This window comes from Macaca thibetana, chromosome 7 (assembly GCF_024542745.1).
Source record: "Macaca thibetana thibetana isolate TM-01 chromosome 7, ASM2454274v1, whole genome shotgun sequence".
NCBI classification, from domain to species: domain Eukaryota; kingdom Metazoa; phylum Chordata; class Mammalia; order Primates; family Cercopithecidae; genus Macaca; species Macaca thibetana.
The window spans coordinates 28,716,999-28,742,879 of NC_065584.1; the positions used below are offsets into that span (position 1 = coordinate 28,716,999).

General features: G+C 37.1%; 2 protein-coding genes across 2 annotated transcripts in view; one reads left to right on the forward strand and one right to left on the reverse strand.

The window, feature by feature from the left end:
* LOC126959123 (neurexin-3) overlaps positions 1–25,881 on the reverse strand; it is a 792,314-nt gene that overhangs the window by 119,325 nt on the left and 647,108 nt on the right. The window lies entirely within an intron of this gene.
* SNW1 (SNW domain containing 1) overlaps positions 11,780–25,881 on the forward strand; it is a 1,184,582-nt gene continuing 1,170,480 nt past the window's right edge. The window contains exon 1 of the mRNA XM_050798773.1: positions 11,780–11,783. The gene's annotated coding sequence lies outside the window, so the exon portion shown is untranslated. The remainder of the gene's footprint in view (positions 11,784–25,881) is intronic.

Sequence of the window (25,881 nt, forward strand, 5' to 3'; positions counted from 1 at the left end):
GCATGTTTGTATCAAAATATCACATATACCCCATACATATGTACAACTGGAATGTATTCATAATAATTAAAAATAAACTTTTAAAAAACTTATAGGTTGCAAAGGATAATCTATCCATGTTATTCTTATAATCAAATCAGCCAACATTTGTTGAGCAACTATTATGTGCCCAGCATTGTGCTTAATGGGAAATACCAAGATTGATAAAGACTTTTTTACTTGATCAAAACTTTAGTCAGGCCGCTCTACCTTCTCCTAGGCTCATCTGCGCACTTCCTTGTAAAATCTGGTTTTAGCAAGAAGTCTGCTAAGTCAATTTAATAAGAACTCCCCCACTTTAGGTATCTGTTTACTCTTGATACCTGATTAATTTTTCATTCTCCCCCAACTCCCAGGTGACACCTGATCACGCTAGTTTGTCTTCAGCAAGAATTCTGTTAGGTCAGTTTAGCCAGAATTCCCCTTACTCCTGATGTTACCTCTTAGTCATTGTCTGTCTGCTGACCTCTACGCTGTTCCTTGGTTAAAAATTCTCACTTGTTCATGCTATATACAAAGTTGAGCCCAATCTCTGTCCTACATTGCAAACAATTCCATTGCAGTGGCCCATATATTTATCATGATGGTCCTGAATAAACTTTCCCTACCATGCTTTAACAATTGTCCCTCTATAATTTTTTCTTTAACAGGATGGATAAGATGAAGTACACACAGATGTACCTGATCCAGTGGAAGAGCTACAACATCAAACTGGAAAAGGGACACTGAATTATGTGCAGAACTTACCCTGTCGGAGATGAATATGAAAAGGCATTACAAGAAGAGGAAAAGGTATGGAGGCATGAAATGAAATGCAATGTTTTTGAAACCACAAACAATTTTTACAGCCTAAAGCACCATCACAGAATGGCTCATCATGAGTGGACGCTTCACAGGTAAGGAGAAGCCAGACCATAGAGAACCGTTAAGTTTAGATCTTATCTTGTAGGCAATTAGGAGACTTTGAAGGGTTTCAAGCAAGTGGGAGATGTGATTAGATTTAAGGTTTTAAATAATCTGGATGATGATTTTCAGAGTGATATGCCTGGAAATAGAAATAGTGAATAAACTAGCTTATTACAAGTAAAGATGGTAAGAGCTCCCCCAGGTCAGTGATAGTGTGGAGAAAGATACAAAGAAGAGAAATGGTTAAAGGCAAAATTGACAATTGATTGACAATTGATTTAACATTTGCAGGGAAAGGGAACAAAATGCCAAGAAAAATTCCAAAGTTCATGACTATGCTTAATTTGATGTTCAAATGTCCCCTTCCCTATCCCAGGATACCTTTCTTTTGGTCTATCCTAGGCACTTTCATAGCTTCTTATCCATACTCTTTATATCATGTGTTTTGCTTTATTAAAATGATTAATTTCTGGATTTATCTTCTCCAAGCAACCTAATCTGTTACATGCCAAGCAGGGCCTGCAGGACTCCGTAACTTTGAGTGTTTAGTTCCGACTGCCCTACAGTTAAGCTATTCAACAGAATGCCATTATGATGCTAAGTAAATGGGATGCCATTCAGTTACAAAGATTTATTATATTTTATTTTATTTTATTTTATTTTATTTTGTTATTTTATTTTATTTTATGGAGTTTCACTTTTGTTGCCCAGGCTGGATTACAATGGTACAATCTTGGTTCACTGCAACCTCTGCCTCCCAGGTTCAAGAGATTCTCCTGCCTCAGCCTCCTGAGTAGCTGGGATTACAGGCATGTGCCAACACACCTGGCTAATTTTTTGTATTTTTAGTAGAGACAGGGTTTCTCCATGTTGGTCAGGATGGTTTCAAACTCCTGACCTCAGGTGATCCACCTGCTTCGGCCTCCCAAAGTGCTGAGATTACAGGCGTGAGCCACCGTGCCCCGCCTGTTTCAAGTAGAAATATTGTGGCTTTGATGGAAGAAAACCACTAACTCCATCTAGCATTTAAAACAGGGTTTGGCTGTACTTTCACTAATTTTTATGTTTTGTTACTGACTAGTCACCTGTAAACATAGTTTTAACAATAAAATAATGTAGGCCATCAACACAAATTTCAGATCAACTAAGAATTTTAAAGATTTCTTCTTTTGAGTGCAGAGAGGGTCACAGCATTTGGGATGGGAATTAGGAGAAAAGGAACTAAGATTTATCAAGCTAGTACTGAGTGTCGGATGCTACTATGCAAGGATCAGAACTTGTCCTAAATTATATGGGGATTTTAGAAACAATTTTGCCTACATAGGGGAGAAAGATTCCTCACACATCACAAGGTTCCTGGATAAGGCTTCTGTAATAAAGACAGATTTATAAGATAAAACAAATCTACTTAATAATTTATATTAAGTAAATTTATATTAAGCAAAATTAAGTATATTTTATATTAAAATTTATATATAAATTTATAATAAATTTATATATTATTTTAAATTATTATTTTTATAATTTTATAATTATAAAATATTAAATTTATTTATATAAATTTATATTAAGTAAAATTTATATTAATTCATATAGAAGCATATATTTACTTACATAAAACTTATACACAAGAGGCTTCAGAAATGAAGACCTGAAGAAACAGGGAAATCTGGGTATTTTTATGCTTAGGTTTGATGAAGAGTGGACAGCCGTGCAGAAGTCTAATTGGAGGACAAAAGAGTACAATCTAATGTTAATAAACTGGGGGGAATTCGGCAAGGCCTACTTGTTCAGATTATTTTCAGTGTCCCTATGTCTTCAGAGATAAGGACATTCTTTTCCTCCAGGTACAAGAAGAATTGCTCTGATATGATGGTCTTATGACCTATTTTCTGGGAAAAGTCAGTTAGCTTCCGTGGCTGCTTCAGGGAAGAAGGGGCAAGTGGATTTCTTTCTAGTTTCTATGGCCTCCTTCTGCTGATTCCTCAAATGCCAAATTTTGAGTTGGTGTGTTCTGAGCTCCATTACCTACCACTGAAAATTAAAATTAAATAATTGCTGTGATCCATTTGATCAGTAAGAATCTCTAATATTTTCTATGAATACAGAATAGACATCTTTTTAAAAAGAAAGAATTCAAGATGTTAGCAAAAATATTGTCTGTAATTATAAAATTAATGACTAAACTGAGGCCCCAAAAATATATTAGGCTTGAAAACAAGACACTGGGGTTCCAATACTGGTATTTCTGACAACCTGTGTGATTTTAGGCAAATACCTCCACTGGATTGTGCTTTAGTTTTCTTACTGATAGAACAAGTGGTAAAAAGTCTAACTCACTTAAGTTACTATGATGAGAACACCATAAAGTAAATGTGGAAGCATTTAAAAAGATAAGGGTAATACTGCCGGGTGCGGTGGCTCACGCCTGTAATTCCAGCACTTTGGGAGGCTGAGGTGGGTGGATCACAATGTCAAGAGATTGAGACTATTCTGGCCAACATGGTGAAACCCCATCTCTACTAAAAATACAAAAAAATTAGTCAGGCATTGTAGCATGTGCCTGTAGTCTCAGCTACTTGGGAGCCTGAAGCAGGAAAATCACTTGAACCTGGGAGGTGGAGGTTACAGTTAGCTGAGACCATCCCACTGTACTCCAGCCTGGGTGACAAAGCAAGACTCCATCTCAAAAAAAAAAAAAAAAAAAATAAGAGTAATACATGCATACATGCATGCAACATGGTAGTATTTTTATTCTTTGTACTTCTGTATCTAGGAATTCATGATCTCCAGAATGTTGCTGAATAATATCTTTGATCACACAAAGATAACCAGTCCTGTAAATTTTGGAAGCTATGATAGGTTAATCCATCAGCAGAAACGCTATTTCATTACGAAGAATTTCTCATGAGCTTCTCTGTACTACTTTGCAGTCTAATCAAGAAAATGAATGCAGACTTCTTATTTTCCCCACCAAGTGCTAAAAATGCTAAACTGTATTCATTCATCATAAAATTACAATATGGCCCTGTCATTAGTGGGTTAAAGATAGCTTGTGTCACTGCTTCCAGATTTAATCAGACTTACTAATAATCATTCCTAAGCTCAAGGGTAATAATACATATTCCACACAAAATAATGCTGAATTTTCATTAATGCCTCAGGGATCAAATGATTATAGCCATCACTATTCTAATTTAGTATAATCAACACAAAATTACTTAGGATTTGTTGGCACCTTTTCAGTATGATGATGAAAATGTCATTTTTTTTCTTTTCTTTCCCCAGAACACCTTCCCTTTAGAGCTATGCTTCTCTGGGTATAGAAGAACAAACTAATCTCAACTTTAAAATCAGCATAGACTATAGGATTCTAAGGATATCAGTGATCCAAACATCTGTATATTCAAATATGCTTTAAGTGTTATTGCTTAGTTTGAAAATCAGACCTAATTAGTTTCAGTCTTTTGGTAACTTAGTTATGAATCTGGTGATAAAATAGTCACCATTTGGCTTTTTTCTTCCCTGAGCTGATAAAGACAAAGGGTCTTTACACTAGCAACAACTGTAACATATTTGATAATTTAACAATAATGTTCTATTTCAGGGGCTCTGAAATTTTCACACTGTAGAAGTAATGCTGCTCTAATTGATCTCTCTCATTGATTGAATAAATGTTAGTTCTGGCCATAAAACAAAACCTCTGTATGTTGACTGCCTTATCTGTCTTACTATAAAATGACATCTACAATAGTGCCTGGAAAACCATAGTCTCTTTTGTTTAATTCCAAAAGAACATAACTTTAGAGATATCCACTTTAATATATTTTAAGCTAGGAGTATTTTACTGGAGATGGTGTTGGAGAAGACAAGGATTTTGAGCATGTCACAAAGTATAAATCTAGTTTTCTTCCAAATAGAAGCTTTGATAGGTATTTAAATTAGAAAGGTACCTGTGTTCGCCATATTTACATTTCTGTAGGCTGTACACGCTAACAATTACTAGCTTAAAAGTCATGGTTCATTTCTGTATGCATAGCCAGTCTCAAGTTGTCACATTTTGTTCATCAGTTTTTCTTATCTCTTGCACTTTTCAAAATTCTGTGACTTTCAAGCACATTGAACCTTCTTACTTTTACAACTTCACTATCATTATTTTATTTATTATGTTAACACTGCATTATCTGCCTACAGAATTTCAACCACCATTTTAATAGAAATGTTAATACAATGTATTTCAAAGTTCACAACAATACCATGGCCAATAGATCAATTGTAATCAGTGGTTAATAGTGAGTTAAGAACGTTTGTTCATGAGTGGATAAGTACTACCTTCCTTGTCTTTTTTCAGAGCTCACAACATTTCAAATTGAGACATTAATGGGTGCCATGGATGAAAGAGTGATCAACTTACCTTCATGAAATGTCAAGTACCTGATGGGGTTCAGGACATACTAACCCAAAATACAGCAACTTGGCATTTGAGAAAGCAGCAGAAGCAGGAAGATCTATTTGAATTTCTCTCACTCTTCTCCCCTGAAGCAGACCATAAAATAATTCTCTGACTTTCACTTAAAGCAAATCATAAGACCTTCATTCAAGAGATATTATCTCTAGAACTAGAGAAAAGCAGCTGAAGACACCAAGACACCAAGAAGAATCTGAACAATAGGTCTTGCTAAGTTTCCCCCAGCTTATTACCATCAGGCCATGCCCCACTTTTGTCCAGCCATACTTCACCAAGACTGTCCACTCTTTATCAAACCAAAGTCTAAAATACACAAGATTCCCTATTTCTTTGGGTCTTCCCTTCAAAGGCTCCAATGTCACATAAAAATTATATTAATTTGTATGCTTTTTTCCTGTTAATCTCTTATTATAGGATACCTCAGCCATGAACCTAATAATGGGTGGGAAAATAAATCTTTTATCTCCTATATACTTGTGGCAAGCACTCATAATGACCAGAGTATCTTAAAATGTATGGAGAGGTGAAGCACAGAAAGGATAGGTTAATGACAATAATTCGCATTTTTTAAATGTTGACTAGCTTTCAGTTTCTGCCCTAAACTTTGGGTATGCATTATCTCACATAATTCTGGCAGCAATCTTCAGTGTGAGGATGTTTTAATATTCTCAGCAGATTAAAAAATACAGATCCATAGAGTTAAAGGTTTACCCGAGATTACATGGTTAGGAATTGGTGGACCTAAGATAAAAATCTAAACTGTTTATTCAAAAGTTCACATTCATAACCAATTCAGGCATGCCATTCTTCTGAAATTACAATGGATGAAATTAGGGAGAAATACAGAGGTGAAGTACATGCCTTTGCCCTAATCATTGACTGTCAACACCAGCTCCAACTCTCTAAATGTATTTTGAGTCCTCCAGTCAGAAAGGAAGAGATACATCCTAAAATAAACTGGAGATATGTAGTAAGAAGTGATCTCAATTTTATTTATTTTACCAATTTCAAAGACAATATGTTCACAGGAGTTGTTTGTAATTTTGCCATTTTTCATCTACTAAGGTTAAACTATTGTAAAATTGTCTTTGAACCTACATTTTACCAAGATCCTACTTTTTAAATGAAGAATTTCAATTAAACCAGTCTGACTCATTGAATTTATAATGATGATGAGGAGGAAGGGGAAGTGGGAGGAGAGAGAAGGCCACAATGAAAAAGAGGAAAATGATGAAGAAGACCATGCTTGATTTTTCAGTTTATTTTTATAGATTATTAAATGAATTAAAGGCTTTTTTAGAATATTTATATATTTGTGGACTGAAACAAAATTGTTTTTAATTACTTTACAATTAGAGATAAAATCAATGATCTCACTGTTTCAAGAAACAAAGTTGGGAGTCAAGGCACTTGTTGGGGAAGCTGTAGGTACAAATTGTAATTGAAATTTGGCTAAACATGAGTTGAAGAATGTACTAGGTTAGAATGTAGGGCATAGCAAGAGTCGGGACAAAAATTTGTCACATATGATTGATGAGATCATACAAAGAGCAATCAGAGCAGGCAGTATGGGTAGACAATAAAAGGCAAAGATAAGAAACAACGATGGAGAAAATAGGTCAAGCCCAGAGACTAAGTGGACGGAGTTGCAGAGCATGTTCAGAACCTTGGATAGTTCCATATGGGGGCTGAGCCGATAAACGTGTGAATGGAGGCTCCTAACCTCAAAATCTCAGACTAATGCAGAATTTGTTTTCTTTTTGGAACTTTTTTGGCTGTCATACATATAGGAATTAGCTCATATAAATTCAGGAAATCAGTTGATTTTCTTGTCAGATTGAGGATGTTGTATTGTAGCCTGACTTGTCGACCCACGGGGATACTGATGGTTTTAATAGGTCTGATGGCTGAAATAAAGGACTTCATCATCTTGCATCTTGGGCAGGAGTTTAGCTTAAATATGGGGCCCTATAGGCATATCAGAAATGTGTTATCCTCTAGAGGGTTTCATCAACAGCAATTTCCATTAATTTAAATTTATAAACTTTTCCACCGTGTCAGAGATCATCACATAAGCATTAATCCAGAATTACAAGTAAATGTCAAATGGTTTTTTAGACCTGCAAAATTATATTTTAACATTCTCTGCATCAGCTATGCCTACTTATATCTATCAATGCCACTCTCATCTGAAATTCCACTGTATAATTTTATATGCTTACATTGAGAAAGTATATTTCCCACTAAATATACTTAAATCCTGTGTCATCTACTTTTTTGTACATGTTTTCATGACTGAGCAGTCTTATTTATTTTTGTATACTCAGTCCCTAGTACTCTATCTTGCATACGATAGAACATTAGTAAATGGTTGTTGAACAGATAAAGTACTAAATGGGTAACCATTCTGTATAAGCAGGAAGTTATAATTATACATTATAAACATATGAATTAGAGATTAAATAAAACAGACCATACAACAAATTTAATTGGCATGTTGTTGATCCAATATACCATTCATCCAATTCCTATAGTCCTAAAAAAATCTTATAGGGATATCCTGCTGGTACTGAACATTTTACTAACCTTAAGTTAAATTTGCTGCTCCCTTAAAGCTATGTGGATATCTAAAGATCTATCATTAGTAATAAATCTTTACAAATATCCACTCTCTACTAGTCAATCTATTTTTCAAATATGCCAAGCTCATTCATACATACTTTAGGGTTTTTGCCATCTATCTATCTGTCTATGTATCTATCTATCTTTACTATTTATAACAATCTCGTTATAGATATTCTTGTGACTAGCTACTTCTCATCCATGTCTAAGTTCAAGTCACCAACTAGAAAAGTCTCCCTAAGTAAATAGTATGCCTATACCACCCCACTACCACATTGTTCTGATTCATATTCCTCGGGACATTCATCATTTATCAAACTGCCTTACGTAGAGTTTTTACTTGTTTACTAGTACAACTGCAATGTAAACTCTAGTTCACATGGAAAGAGGAACTTATCTGTCTTTTTCACTTTAATACCACCAATGCCTAAAACAGTGCCTAATAAAAACATTGGTAACTAAATAATTAAAATATCCTATACTGGCTTTACAGATGGAAAAGTGACTATATCAACTAGAAGAAATAAGGAAATGGGAAGCTAGTTGAATTACTAGAAAGCCTGAGTGAGAACTTGATTAATTGTGTGGATAACTGACACTTGGTTTTACTGATGACAGGATGTGAGTGCATGTTTAAAACAGCATTGAATTAATAGAATTGTTATTACAGACTAAACATACATCACAGACTCACTTCTCAAACTCACACTCACTTCTTTAAGCAGTGAATATGGACGGTTTCTCTATGACAGCCCAGCATCATGCATGTCTATTTACAACATGAGCATAAAATAAGAAGGGTGTATATAATAGGGTTCTTAGAAATACTATGATAGTTAAGTAAATATGGGTATTTTAAGAGTCGGTATTACTTTGATGGTCATGTTAACATTATCAAAACACCTCAGACCAAACTCTGAGAAGGTGTGAACTCTTATTTACTTTTCAAGGAAATTCAACAGGATTCCAAGAAAAAAAGAAAAAGCATCTTTGAAAGCTTCATTCAATTGAGACAAAAATTCTAATGTTTAAATGTTTGTAAATGTTTATTGGTGTATATAGATAATAGAAAGAGTATACAGATACAAATATGCCTAAAATAAATCTCCTGTTTGGCTAATGCAAATTAATGTTCAGAATAACGAAGCCTATAATTTTGTTATTTCATATAATATAAACTGTAAAACAACTTGTAAAAGTTATATTTCATAAAACATATTTTCTGTTGTGATTACCTTCCATAATTACAGTTACTATAACTCTCAATTTAGCTTTGTGAAGACTTTTATGCAGAAAGGTGGAAGCTATTACAGGACTATACCTGATGATATACATGATACACATGTATAACGATCACCTAGAAAAATGCCATTTATACCACCGACTCAGAAAATGGTAATGGCAGTGATGTTACCATCGAGGTACAGTCGACCCCTGAATAACATGCATTTGAGCTCTATAGGTCCACTCGTATGTGTATTTTTTTCAATAAAGCTCACACTGAATATATCTGCCTCCCTCACCTCTCCTTCCACCTCCTCCATATCTTCCACCTCTGACATGCCTGAGACAGCAAGACTAACTTCTCTCTTCCTCCTCCTCCATATCTTCCACCTCTGACAAGCCTGAGACAGCAAGACTAACTTCTCTCTTCCTCCTCCTCAACCTGCTCAACATGAAGACAATGAGGCTGAAGACCTTTATGATGATCCACTTGCATGTAATAACAGTAAATATATTTTCTCTTTCTTAACATTTTTTAATAACATTTTCTTTTCTTTAGCTCACTTTATTGTAAGAATACAGTATATAATACATATAATATATAAAATACATTTCTTTAAAAAAAAATGCATCCTAGTTGTCATAACCCAAAGTGACAATTCTAAGAGGTGTACATGCGCACTTGATGGAAATTCCAACCTCTGAAATATATCCCAACACATACTGAAAGAATGTGATGAGAAAAATGTCTCCTTGCCTCTCCTACCAAATATATGACAATTAGTACAAGACAGGTCAATTTTTCCTAGAGTTAAGGTTTATGTAAGATGGAGGTCATAAAGGGTAGAATTTAAGCATGAATTTGAATGCTAAATTTACTGTCTAAGAGCTAGTAGACACTGGCAAGTTACTTGACCTTTTTTTTGTTGAGACAGAGTCTGGCTCTGTCGCCCAGGCTGGAGTGCAGTGGTGCGATCTCCACTCACTGCAAGCTCCGCCTCTCAGGTTCACGCCATTCTCCTGCCTCAGCCTCCCATGTAGCTGGGACTACAGGCGCTGGCCACCGCGCCTGGCTAATTTTTGTATTTTTAGTAGAGATGGGGTTTCACCGTGTTAGCCAGGATGGTCTCGATCTCCTGACCTTTTCGTGATCCGCCCGTCTCGGCCTCCCAAAGTGCTGGGATTACAGGCATGAGCCACCGCGCCTGGCCTACCTACTTGACCTCTTTAAGCCTCACTCTCCATATATATATATATATACACACACACACACACACACACATATATACACACACACATATGGAGATATATATATATATATAAAAACAAGGATAATAGTAAAAATACCTATGCAATAGCTAATACATCATTATAATGAGAATTAAAGGTAACAATACATATAAGCCACTCAGTGCAGTAAATATTTACACATTAAATACTCTGTAGTTTAAAAATTTAACAAATGTTAAGTGTTTTACTAAGTATTTTGACCCTGAAATTTTCATCTCAGGGCTAATAATAGCATATTACACCTGAGCATCCAATTGGGCCAAATTGTCAAAGAGAAAGGAATTAAGCCCTTATGTTCTTTCCTACGAAAAGTTTTGAGTTTTAGAAGCTTATTAGGATATAATCTTCAGTAGCTCTTGCTTCTCAGGGACTGAGGATCTTTAGAGGAAAGATGGCAAGTAGGAGACTTCACGATGGAAGGGAGAGGATAAAAGTGAGAGTGACAAACATGTCTAAAGTGACCTTGTGTCTTCTTCACTACTTCCACATTGTTTACAGACCAAAGTGAGAAGAAAATGAAGGTATTCTATATAAGTTTTCAAGAAAATCCAACAGTAAACAGGCACTTAATAATAATTGGGTACTTAAGCTATTCTAGTATCTTGGGAGATGATATATGTATAACAAAACCACAGTCCCCAAATAAGCTTATGATTTTGTTGGGTAGACATACAAAAAATTAGATTAACAAAGAGTTGAAAGTGACAAACGGGGAATTGCTACAAAGTGTGGGGGCAGGGAGGGGAATTCTGATGAAAGGGATCCCATTTTTTGCTCTTCTGTTATAAACCCCAAGCTCAACCACATAGGGCTTATATCAAGAAGATACAGATCAACTGTGAGCTCCACAACATCATCAGACTGGAAAATCTAGAGAATCACATCTTGGATGGGAGAAAAGAGGTGGTGTCATATTATTAGCATCTGTTTGGTTTTATTACTCTTCATTCCAGATTTATATAAGCCAGATTTGATCCTGTGTTGGTCCATTCTCATACCGCTATGAAGAAGTACCCAAGACTGGGTAACTTATAAAGAAGAGAGGTTTAATTGACTCATAGTTCAAGGCTGGGAGGCCTCAGGAAACTTACAACCATGGTGGAAGGCAAAGGAGAAGCAGGAATCTTCTTCACGGGGTGGCAGAATAAAGTGATTGCAAGCAGGGGAAATGCCAGATGCTTATAACACCATCAGATTTTGTGAGAACTCACTATCATGAGAACAGCATGGGGGGAACCACCCCCTGTGATTCAATTACCTCCACCTGGTCCTGCCCTTGACACATAGGGATAACAGGGATGACAATGTGAGGTGAGATTTGGGTGGGGGATACAGCCAAACCATATCAGATCCTCTGGATTACTGCCTCTGAAAAATGTAGGGATATATACAGATTTCTAAAAGAACACTGAAAGCATGAAACACTGAATACTTGAAATCCCAAACTCTAAAGACCTTACCTAATAGAAAGAAAATGATCTCACATATTTGTTGTGTTTCCCCCAGGAACAAACACTTCAAACGAGCTGGCAAAGAATCATGTGGAGGAGAACAAAGGCTCAATCAGGAGTTAACAAAAAAAGTCATCTGGAAACCTGAGTCCGCTGAGAACTTAAATGTACTGTCAAATCCTATCTGAAGTACAAAGATCAAATGTCAGGGTGAGACACAGTAGCATTTCTAAGTAGTTGAGGAATTTATAGACTCCAAAGGAAGTAGACTGCCCTTTGTTAATTATCTTTACTTACATTTTTTGGTCTCAACATTATAACTGTCCTAATGAAGAAAAATATTGAGATTCCTCCTACCTAGACAACCTTCATCTTTGCCTCTTTCTTCAGAAGAGAATGAATTAAAAGTACTCTGGTGAAGGTAGAACGTCCAGCTTGCTAGGCTAAAAATCCACACATTACAAACTGCCTTCTTCCTGGTCCCCAAAACTTTCCATTTCCACTCCCAATCAAGGGAAATAATTCAACGGCATAGCTCCAGATTTGCATGGCAGGTCAAGCATTGTCACTAATGTCTAAATTCCCCAGACAGGTGTCAGGGCTGCAGTCACGGGTTGCCTTGTCATTGACATCAGCTCTCCTACTGCCTCAGCACAGACTTTACCAGCACCACTGGCCTGTCACTCACCTTCTGCAGATGGAATTCCTGGAACTGCAGAGAGAAAGGCCGACTCATGGTATAAACTCTCTGCCACTGGGGAACTCCCCTAGCAAATTCATTTTCTGGTTTGTTTTCAGAAACCTTTCTTCATAAGTGTACCTTCTTTTCATAGCATTCTACTTCCTATCTGTAGAAGCCCTAACCATCCCCAGAAAAGCTGAGTAGAAGAAACTAATTCAGAATGTTGGATAAGGGTATGACCTAAGAGTTTAATTATTTTTTCTGGGCATTCAATAACCTTCACTTACTTTGCTCCTCTACCCACCACCCTTCCACTTTTTTAACTTACTGCGCATTGATATTTCTTTGTTTTCCCCACCACCTCTAATTAATCATATGTTGAAGTCACTTTTTCCATACACACCCAGATTTTCCCTATTTATAGCCCTTTCTCAACCTATTATCTCTGCTGGGGATGGTGCTTCCCCATTTATATTCATCTGACTGCCTTCCTCCAGTAATATAAATTATTTTTCCTTTCCTCTTTACACTAGCTGAATTATTTCAGCATATATTCGTATCCCTTAAGAGATTTTTCACATAGTAGATGCATATTTGTGGTTATGAATTACACGCACACACAAAAACACACATATTGGATGAGTTTTAATTACACATTTTTAATTGCAGAAAGCGTAGATTTCTTTAAAGTAATTGCAGAGTTTGGACCCATCAAATTTCTACAAATCCCAATCTTTGTAGAGCCTCATCCAAGGGTCTACAGCTTCCATACTTGTAATGGATTGTGAATTTCAACCCTAAAACTGCCAGAATAACTTCCTTCAACACAGCTTTATGCAGCATTTTTTCTTTTGGCTTATCCTAAATATGTTCATCTTCCAATGTACGTGTTGAAAAGGAAGGAAATCTACATATTCAGATGCCTTAAAATGTGAGAAAAGTCCTGGCAAAGACAGTAAATATGCCTAACCTATGCTTTGGGGAGGAAGAAAAAAAAAAGCAATTCATGTATACCATCATAATCTGTATAGCAGTCTTGCTTGAAGAGTTTTATACTTAATGTGTAGCATGAAAACATTTTTACTGCATAACATATGTAACCACAGGATAAAAAAATAGTACAGCACAGGCCAGGTGTGGTGTCTCATGTCTGTAATCCCAGCACTTTGGGGGGCTGAGGCAGGCAGATCACTTGAGGTAAGGAGTTTGAGGCCAGCCCGGCTAACATGGTGACACCATGTTTCTACTAAAAATACAAGTTAGATTGGCATTGTGACACGCGCCTGTAATCCCAGCTACTTGGGAGTCAGAAGCAGGAGAATGGCTTGAACCTAGGAGGCAGAGGTTGCAGTGAGCCAAGATCGCACCATTGCACTCCAGCCTGGGCAACAGAATGACTGAGATTCTGTTTCAAGAAGAAAACCAAACTAAACCAAAACAAAACAAAAAACAGCACAAGAGTTGAGCATCACCTTTAAAGATAATATTACCTATCCACAAGACACTCAACAGGGCAGAATAAATATTTGAAGACTTTAGAAGTCTACAAATATATTAGCAGCTTTATTACTGTACTGAACTTCATCCTCTGGAAAAACATATAAGAAGAAACAACAAGGAGTAAACACACATCAATGATCTTACTTTGCTATTGATTATTACAAAGGATTTATAAAATAATTGCTATTTCAAATTCCCAGGAACCCAATATACATTTTAGGATCCAGAAAGATTTACATTAGTTAGTTTATAAATAGTTCCTTATTTTAGGGGAATTATATTTTGAATGTATCCCCTAAACTTTTGGATAAATGGTTACTTATTTTAGAGGAGTTATATTTTGAATATATCCTCTACATTTTTGTGGTTGATGTCATAAAGAGCATCTATGCTTTTAGGAGCCCCCATTCTTGTTAAAGGTGTAAGAAAACACATGGTGAACCAAAATGGTATTGAAGTCCAGTTTCCACAGGGGAAAAATGACTTTGCAACTGTGAAAAGCTTCATAGACCTCCTACGGAATGCCTGTAGGTATACTGTGGTTGGAGTGTTTTATACAGCAGTCGTAAGCAGCAGATAAGAGTTGTGCATAGCAACATGGTGGAACTAAGAAGAGACATTAAGGTTCAAACACTCTGACCCTTTCATGGTACCAATGAGGAAAGAAGACCCAGAAAGATGGTTAAGTGGCTTGACCAGGTCAGACAGCTACTTAGTGATTGAATCAAGACTAGAAACACAGGCTTGGGGACACTTCCATTTTTACAGAAAAATCTTTATATTCTATAAGATAATATTACGGATGAAATACTATGACTGTAAAGTTCTGTGGAATGTCAGTAACAAGTACTCCTTACAATGACTAGTAAGAAAAATCCGTATATTCTAGGAAGGTATGCAATCGTGAATGAATTTCCACTAGAGCAATACCCCAAAGTAAAACCTAAATTGTAGCTAAATTTGAAAAATACTATCAGATACACTTTCTTCAAATTATTTTTGACAGTAGCATTCATTGCCTCTGGGTTCTTAGGATTTGACAGAAAACAGGTTTAGTTTTTTCTGTGCTAAAGTCATTCCTTTTCATGATCTCAAATTCTAGCAGTAAATGCCACCCTTTTGGATGAAACACTACATGAAGAGGAGGTACACCGACATATAATTCAGGAAAATACAGGTATAACACATAGAACAGGCACTGGGATTACAGGTTTTATTCTAAAAATAAAGCTGTAAACTGTCCACATGCTTTCTATAAATCATTATACCAAAGTGCACCTTTTTCAGAAGAGATTAACCAACCCTCAGCAGGCAAGTTTTTGTCTTGTTTGTTTGCTTTACTGAACTTTACCAAAGTAATAATGTCATAAACATTTGTCTCTGCAGAACTTCAAATATTCTGGTAGCAAAACATAAAAGTCACTCTGTCCTTGAAGACTATAAACCTCATGAAGAAAAAGGGCTATAGTCATATACCTCCTTTTTTTTTTTTTTTTTTTCTTTTGAGACAGAGTCTCACTCTATCTCCAAGCTGGAGAGTAGTGGCACAATCTCGGCTCACTGCAACTTCCACCTTCCGGGTTCAAGTGATTCTTCCGCCTCAGCCTCCTGAGTAGCTGGGACTACAAGTGCACATCACCACACCCCACTAAATTTTGTATTTTTAGTAGGGACGGGGTTTCACCATGTTGGCCAGCTATCATAACCTTACTCAGTAGCTCTCATAACTTTTCTCAACCCATATTTTTATATACGCTTAATTTACTCCACCTCAGTGACAATATTCCCCAGACGGTCTCAATCTCTTGACCTCATGATCCGCCCGCCTCAGCCTCCCAAAGTGCTTGGATTACAGGTGTGAGCCACCGCGCCTGGCCCATATATCTCTTTCGTATTTCTCATTCTATCTAATGTAGGCTTAGTAAAAACCTATTTTGGGGACAAAGCAGGGACTTCTAAACCAATAAACTTTTCATTTAATTCATAGCTTTTCCACTTAGTAGCTGTATGACCTTGAAGAGACTAGCCTCTATTATACACACTCACACACACACACACTTATACACACACATAAAATCAAATTAGCAAGCAAATAACTATAACATTGTAGGTGCTCAATAAATTTTAAATTAATTTATTCATTGTTGGCATTTCAAACATAACTGTTGGACTAAATTGGACTAAATTTATCTACCATTGAAAATATGGCCTATTCTTGGGTAGTGGAATCTAAGAGATCTTTTTTTGCTTATTGATTGACATGCTACATAGAATTTTGTTCAACAAATAAAAGGTAAAGCTAGGAGAGGGAGCTGAAGTCACTTGTAAAGATAACCTACAGTAAAATGTGACTACTGGCCCACCAAGGTAAGGCCCATAAAATTATGACTGGTTTTTTTTTGTTTTTATTTTTGTTTTGTTTTTTTTTTTGAGATGGAGTCTTGCTGTGTCCCCCAGGCTGGAATTCAGTGGCACAATCTCAGCTCACTGCAACTTCCGCCTCCCAGGTTCAAGTGATTCTCCTGACTCAGCCTCCTGAGTAGCTGGGATTACAGGCACACACCACCACTCCCCGCTAATTTTTTTTTTTTTTTTTTTTTTTTGTATTTTTAGTAGAGATGGGATTTCGCCACGTTGGCCAGGCTGGTCTCAAACTCCTGACCTTGTGACCCACCCACCTTGGCCTCCCAAAGTGCTGGGATTGCAGGTATGAGTCACTGCGCCTGGCCAATTATGACTGACTGTTAAAGCAAAGCATGTTTGGCAAGGCCGAAGCATGTGTTACAGAAACTTGGGACAGGATGACAGCCACTAAAAATCAGAAACACCAAATTTGGCCAATGACAGCTGCCAAGGATTTATGACAACTAGGAAATAACAAGAGAACACATAATCAGAAGATGCTTGACTTCGGCTAAGTGGATTATTCCAACAGGTATAATTAAAGGTTGCCATATGGACTGTACAGTAGATGGTTACAAATATGACAGTGATTTCAGAGGCATAGAAAGGAATCTACGGCTGAGCAAATACCTCTCTTACCCACAGCTTGAATACTGAAATTATATTACTGGGCTGTAGCTCTGCTGCAATGCTTTAAGAATACAAATGCACTCTTTATTATGAAAGAGTTTCTCATACCCTTTTCCTAAACCAGACTTTCACCTGGAGAAGAATGGCGGGGGTGGCGGGGAAGAGGACTTTGGGTACTAGGGAGACAAAAAGGGAAGGGTAGAAGTCAGGGCAGTGAGAAAGCAAATAAATAGATGTGAACCTGAAGAGCTGTGGGTTGGAAAGATAAATAGCTTATTTTATTAAGAAAACTTTCTTTGAGAGACACAGTATTGCCAAATTCTATAAAGTCAGTCAGTCCTTAAACATGGACTAATTATAGCCATGCATTGAATGTAATACAGGTATTTTATAATACAAAATTTATCAAATTAACAAATATTTTAATTATAAAATTTTAACTTATATAATTAACAAATGTTATAATATATATTAAGAAATTACTATATAACTAATGGGTACTAGGCTTAATACCTGGGTGATGAAATAATCTGACAACAAACGCCCATAACACATATTTAGCTATGTAACAAACCTGCACATGTACCCCTGCAACCTATGTGTCCATCAGTAGACGAATGAATAAAGAATGTATGACACATGTACACAATGGAGTACTATTCAGCCATAAAAATGAATGAGATACTCTCATTTGCATCAACATGGATGGAACTGGGGGTCATTATGTTAAGTGAAATAAGCCAGGCACAGAAAGACAAACTTCACATGTTCTCTTTTTTTTTTTTTTTTTTGAGGTGGAGTCTCGCTCTGTCGCCCAGGCTGGAGTGTAGTGGCCCAATCTCGGCTCACTGCAAGCTCTGCCTCCTGGGTTCACGCCATTCTCCTGCCTCAGGTGCCCGCCACATGTTTTCTTATTTGAGAAAGCTAAGAATTAAAACCAACTCCAAAAACAAACAAACAAACAAAAAAAAAAAAAAAACAAAAAAAAACTAACCACACACATACAAAATATGTTACATACTACATACACAATTCCACATAATCTTCACTGGTGCCTAGGAGGTAGATGCATTATCATTCTTATTTTATATATGAGAAAGCTCAGATTTGGAAAGATTCATTAACTTATTTAAGTTATAATAACTTAATAATTTATTATTTAAGTTAAATGGCAGAGCCAGGCCTAAAATTCACCTCCACCTGACTTAAGAGTTTTGGGTCACACCTAACCAGAAATTCTAACAAAGGGAAGCAAATGTTAAAACATATGAACATATGAACATGACATTCAATGTCACAGGCAACAGAATAAGAAAGCAGGCTGATTCAGAACTTAGATTTTATCTTCTACCACAGTGATAATAACAAAATACTTCCAGACACCTGACTTAGAACCAGAATTTTTACACTCAAAAATTAGCTATGTCAATATGTCTACTTAGGCCCATGTCATTATAGTAATAAGCTAATTTATAATTGTTGTTAATTATCAAATTGTCAGATGTTAAATAATACTACAACAGCAGCAACAAGAATAATAAACCACTCTCTACCAGGAAAAACTGACTCATGCAGCCAATTCCAGACTTGCTTCGTCAGGGTATTGGCATATTAACAATGATGGATGTGTAAGCAAAGAGCTGTAAATCTGGATGCAGGGACTCTTGCACATCAACTAGAAGGAAGTGAGATGATCAAGTATTTTTCTCTTGCCAGATATCATTTCATATATTCACTAAAATAGTTCATCATCTGCTCTCTCTGAGGCAATGAAGTTGTTGAAGTAAAATTCCTATGCCTGCCCTAATTCTTTCAGTTACACCCAGTTGAAAAAATAATTTAATTTGAAGGAACTAAATATGAATTTATTCTTCTGTATCTTTCTACGAAACAAAGGTCTTTGAAGGTCTCTATTTTAAGTACAACCTAAAACCTCCTATTTTTTTTTTTTTCTGATAACCACAATTCTTGCCACATCATGGCCTCAAAGATGCTTTTGCTATGAATAGCCATACACCAAAACGCTGGAGATTTAAAATACAGTTCTGTCCCTGACCTTATTGTTGACACAAACCCTGTAACATTTTTCTAAGAATCATTCTGAATTCTGATGTTTCTAAGAGTTAACATTTATTCCTCATTTTCATTGTTTCCTTCTATCTGAGTGACATGCCTGGCCTCCCCAGCTTGATTCAGATTGTTGATTCATGGGATTGGTAGAGTCTGGGAGATGACTAACTCTCCTGGCTGCCAATCTGCCTGTGGTAGGCACACTTTTTGCTTTGCTCCTTCTTGCTGAAAGTTTTACTGGTACAGGCACCCAAAGAAGAAAAGACCTGTGGTTGAAGGTTGACTGATTCTGAAGTGTTATATTAACAAGCCTGCTTAGCTATGAGACCTAGGCCCCACTCTCTAATACAGCCTTTACAAGTGATGCACTCAGGCAGTGCTGTCCCAAGACTGTTAGCACTGCCTTGCAAGAGCCAAATATATGAACCTCTGCCCAATTTCGACATCTCATAGGCATCTTGAATTTCACCAGGGAGGGAGAATTTATACCATAAAAATATGCCAACACTATAAATCAGTCTCTTCTCTTCTAAAAGAAAGAAAATTAAACATTTACCAGTATATCACCAAATAGAAGCTATATTTTGATCTCCTTCCCTCTAACTTGTGTATTTTGATAACAAATTCAGTAAAGGGACATTATCTACTGTACTATACCAACCTGCAACAATTACCAAAGAATTTCCTACTTCATATTTCTCCTAATTGTCAGGGAAATAAAAGGTTTTAGAAAAGATATCTGTCTAGTCCTGCATAATTCAGCTCAAAAAGAGAATAAATACAAAATCTTACAATATTATCAAATTCTAAAGCAAAATGAAATCTACAACCATTTAAGAACCCTTTTTGGAAACTGTTCAAAAAACTCTTCCTTGAAAGCAGTAAAACAGAAGAATGTTAGTTTTCTTTCCTTCTTCTCATTCTTTCCTATAATATTTCATGTGCCTTGATAATTTTAATGCATGGCTTTCTTTTTCACAAGAGGTTTGTTTACCCCTGAAAAATCTAAAGCTGCAGTTTAAGCAGATTCTACCCAGCGGTGGCGGTATTTCGGTCACATGATCTAAATTATAAAATTTTTGCTCCACTTGCAATTCTGATGGTTTCCCTGCTCAGTCTCCTACAGGGCCATAACCAGAAATTTTCATCACTTTGTTTATAAAAAACATTCAACATTTTAATTAAAACAGCTGCATAGAAATCACCACTGGTTTTAATAAGAATATTCTAAAGCAAATTTAACAGTAAAGATTGATTGAAATGAATACGGGCAGATACCTTTCTACATTTTACCTTTCTATTTAACTTTTTGTTCAAAGGATACACAAAATCTTTTATTATTATTATTATACTTTAAGTTCTAGGGTACATGTACACAACGTGCAGGTTTGTTACATATGTATTCTTGTGCCATGTTGGTGTGCTGCACCCATTGACTTGTCATTTACATTAGGTATATCTCCTAATGCTATCCCTCCCCACTCCCTCCACCTCACGACAGGCCCTGGTGTGTGATGTTCCCCATCCTGCGTCCAAGTGTTCTCATTGTTCAATTCCTACCTATGAGTGAGAACATGCAGATACACCAAATCTTAATCCGTATTAAAATGTACTATGGTTAGTTTTATCCCCTAGGCTAACTTGAAATCACTATGGACTCCATCATACAGCGTCTTAGAGAGAATACTAACTTGGTAAAGGCCTGAGGTATTACGGTCACTTTGTCACTGAGAGACCATATAACCTTGGGCAAGTTCTGTAATTTTGCTAGGCTTGTTCTCGCATCTGTAAAATTAGTCTATATGGTTTCTAGGCCCTTCCTGCTCTGGCATTACAGGAGCCTCTTTATCTTTCTCTCTCTCTCAGGTATTAGTGGCAGCCTACCGCCTTGTCTCAGCTACAGGTACATTAACAGAACCTGCTGTGCATTGTTTGAGTTAATTAAAGGGAAGTAATTACGTTTTGCCTTTTAAACCTTGCTGAACTCAAGTTCTACATCCGTTCTCCATATGTGGTACATCAAAGAATATGGTGCTCTGGCACAGGGTCTTATTGTTCCTGTTCTCCATGAAATCTCTGCTGTCAACGTTTCTTTCCACCTTTTCCTTCGCAAATAATTAGATGGAGTAAATTCCACTTAAAGCTTTGCGTTCCCCAAACTCTCCCCCCTCCTTTCTCATTCAGGCTGGAATCTTTGCTCTGTTCTCTTAAGCCCCTTTGAAGAGCAATGTGTTGACTCCGAGTAACAGTATCACCTCTCCTTTCTCTCCACCCTGTACCCTACCCCAAATTCCACTCCTTCCCTCCACAAGATAGAGAGAAACAGCTTGAGATAGTCATTTCAGTGATAGGCTGCATTAAATAAAATGATAGTATTTTTTTCACATAGAACAGAACATTTTGAACTAAATTTAAACAACATTTTTAGCATAAGATGTAAACTTATGTCATTATTATCCCCACATCTCAGTTAGCTCTCTGTGGGCCATCATGGAATTTTTAGAACTACCAGATCTCTAGGTTGGAGGGCCTCTGGGTGTCATCTGGTCCAAATATCCATCTGATTCATAAACTTCCCTTGTAATTCTCCTGCCAATGGTCCTTCAGCTTCTGTTTGTGCACACTAAGCAGCTGGAAACTCACCACTAGAATGATATGCAGCCTGGGGACAACTGAGACTTTCCTTGCACTCAACTTCTACATCTTGGATTTAGATAATATTGGTGTATCTGAGTCTAAAGATACATTCTCTTCTCATCCCAAGTGAAGAGATTGGGGAAAATGGTCAGAGAGGCTAACTAACTTGCCTGAGGACTCTCAGAAGTGTCAGAACTACGATTTGAATACAGACCCTTAAGTCCAGAGGCTATACTGTCTCTAGCTTCATAATGAGTACCTAAGATGTCCTTGTGATTCCATTTATATTAAACCACTTTAAATATTAATGTGATTTTTTTCTTATCTATTTGCCAAGTTTTCTCTGTGCATAATTATTTATCACTGACTCTCAACTCTTGCTTGCTACTGACTTCAAAAACAAACCCACTCTTGCTCCCTTGGCCCCTACATTTCAAAAGTTCACTTTCATTTCCTTTATCTGTTCTAATCTTACCCATCCTTCACAGCCTGGGGTAACTTCACCACTTCCAGCAACTCCTCCCAGCTACTCAATTCAGCAAAAAAAGGGGGTCTCTCTTCTGTAATCTCCTTTTGCCTACAGAAACAAATGGTTGGCTCCCTCTTACTAAATAAATATTCTTGAGATCTGGATCCCACAAAGTAATGACAGCTTAAGTTGCTATCTGTGCCCAACTGGGCCCACTGTAGTTTAAGAAGTGTTGAACAATTTCAGAAGATGAACCTTAATACCTTAAAGACTTTCCTCTATTATTTCATCTGAACATGCTTGGAGTGGCAGATGCATTGATAACTTCATGTATAAGCTGGAATAAATAAAGTATTCTAAAACTCTCCAACTAATTTGACATTTCCTTCTCTAATCTGAAGGTATGGCCTGTAATGACTCAGTGGCTTAGCGGGTGCATTTCTGCACGCCAGCCACCAGAGGGCTTGCTTTCCTTTCTTTTTAAGGCTATCCAGCACCTGAAACAACAGCCTTTGGAAAGGGATAATCGACTGTTGCCAAAGCTTCTTTGGTGACACCCCTTCATCCATGCCACTTGTGTCAGAATATGGAACACTCAAATTATCCCAGTCTCTATATAAGAGAAGACGATCCCTGAGCATCCTCCATTCTTCAACCTGCTCACTAAACATAGAGCATTCCAGGGGTAAGAAGAGATGGCAGTTCTGTGCTGGTGGGTGAAGGGAAGACAAACTAGCAACAGATACCCACATCTGCCCCACCATGTTCAGCGTTACCCCCTCCTATTGCAGTGAGACTGAGCCTTGGGTAACCCTTAGATTCCTTTCCTCCTCAGATTCTAGGCAGATCAGTTCTTAGCCAGAGGCCGGGGGTGGAATTCTAATAATATCCTTTATTCACTGCAATGCCCCAAATATCTTGAGAACCAGATTTCCTTTCCCATGTGAAAAGACAGCCTAACTTAGTTCTTTCCTAAATCCTCTGACAGTTTTACAAGTAGGGTGGTGAGTGACCTTTCTTTCTTTGAAAAAGTGTGTATAGATGTGCCTATTCATAGAAATCTGACAGAGCTGACACCTGGTTCTCCAAAATGTAGTTGCACTCTCACCACTTTCCACTGACATTTATAGAATATGATTATTTTTGATAGTGGGGGACAAAAGGGGAAGGGTAATAGGAATTGTAAAGCACAAGCTTTTATCCAAAATTTTCCCACTGTAAAATGAATCATATATTCAGCAGGGTGAGCAATACCCAAGTGATGCAGAGCATCATTCTCTGCTCTTTTCCTGGGAAGAAATGGCTTTGCCTTTCCCTAGGAAGTGGCATACTGGCCTCTCCATGCTCTCACTTCACTCGATTTCCTCCTTCTTCTGGAGCTGCTGATGCTTGTGTCTAGACATCCACACAAAGCTAAGAGTACTTCAAGAAATGACAAAGTGCTTTTTGAACAGTACACAGCCCTGCTCTATTAAGTGCTGGGGAAAGGCCATCAAATTCTGGGCAAGATGCAATTTGAGTCCATTTTGACATGTTGAAACTTAATGACTTTATTATGCTTCATGGTTTATAATTCAGTCACAAGCCATGGCAGGTTGGGCACATTTTTTCAGACAGTTGAGAATTAGGTGGACTAAAGGCCGTCAGCTTTACCAGATGGTCATTAACTGTAAATGTGTTGTTTAAGCAAGATATACTCTGGGGAGGAGGGGAGGGCTCTCATAGGGAGTTTCATTGGCCATAATCCTCTTTATACCTACCTTTCATATAGAGGTAAGAGCTGCAGAGAAGGAAGGTGTGCTGAAAGAAAAAGATTACCTTACCTATTTTCCAGCTGCCTCGAGCAGCAGTGAGGGACCACATGTGCACTGTGTGGATTAACTTGTAACATCAGAGACAAGTACCCAGGTATCAACAGCACATAAACTCAAGTCCATATGCAATAGTCTTCATAACATGCTATGAGCTGGAGACCAAAACGGTGAGGAAAAACTAGGCACGGTGTTTCACTGAGGTAAAACTGAAAAAGTGGGGATTAAACAAGGGTAGAAAATAGAGAGAAGGTGCAGCAGGCAGTGGGAAGGTAGACCACAGAGGTCTGAGAGTAGCAAGGGAGCCTTTGATAATTAACTAAATTCATCTACCTATGTCTGCTGACCATAAGTGGTTTCATTTTTATTGCAGCATATTCAAGGGACATTGTCTAGGAACTGAGATGACCTCAGGTCCTAGATGCTAGGAATCTCAACACTTGTGTTCAATGACACACCGGGGAAGCCAGGTTAGGAGACAGGAAAGATAAAGGAATTCATGGAAGGATTGCATCTTTATAACCACCTGTTTATGAGCAAAACCCAATCATAAAAGCAGCTGTAAGCAGAAAACATAGGAACATTATTTTGTCCTTTTGACATACATTATGGTATTTAAATCCCATAACAGCAGCAGAGATTGTAAAGAACTGATTGTAATTGTCATAATTAACCGTATGCAGTTCTCCACTACGTTGTATAGCTTTGCAACTGGCAGATCTGATCAGGTATAAAAGAAAACACAGCTTTTGGAATCCCAGGAGACAGAGGAAACGACCCTTTTTCCGATTCCTGTCGTTCTCAATTACTGCGGGTAGCGGCAAGATAATTCCATAGCCATTTCAAATATGGAAAACATTCAGAGAGGACACAATTGACATCTAAAATCATGTTAGCTTTGGGGTTTTTTTGCCATTTTGGATGTGATTTGGAAGTGGGGGTGTTGTAAAAGAATGAAAATGATGAGGAAATAGGATGTTTATGAGTACTGAGGCAGATGTTCTTGAAGTCATTTCTTGGAAGATGTGGAATGGCTGTATGAAAGAAAACAGACACATTTTAAGCAAATAAATTTACTTGGAAACTCAGAAGACCTCAGTTGGTTGAGTAAGAACCAAAATCTTTTATACACACACACACACACACACACACACACACACACACACACACCCCCCAACATACTCGTACTGTCCTGAAATATCTAAACTTAACATCTTCATTATTTTTGTTTTAATAGCCTAAAGTAACCCCAAAACATATGAAGATACAAAAATAACATTTTTCCTTTAGATTGGATAAAAAGAGACATAGGCAGAATATAATGTATCAGCTATAGAAGTGTGAGATCTTATATGCAGAATGAATACTCTCGAGTATGTAAGTCCATAGAATATTAGAGTTGGAAGATACATGTAAAGCAACACTACTCTACCTTTTGCCTACTCTAATTGTCACCTACAAATCAACTTTATTGTAGTTCACTGAATGAAAAAATAATAGACATTTGAGGTCAACATTCCTTCTATAAGCAGGAAGGAGGAGCAGAAGTCAGTGGGGAGAAAATCATATAAGTAGAAAAAAGAGAATTAAACAAGAAGATAAATGCAATCATATGAAAAGGAGTAATACATGAGAATTAAGAGTACTAAAAGTAAGAATTGATAGAGGGATATATTAAA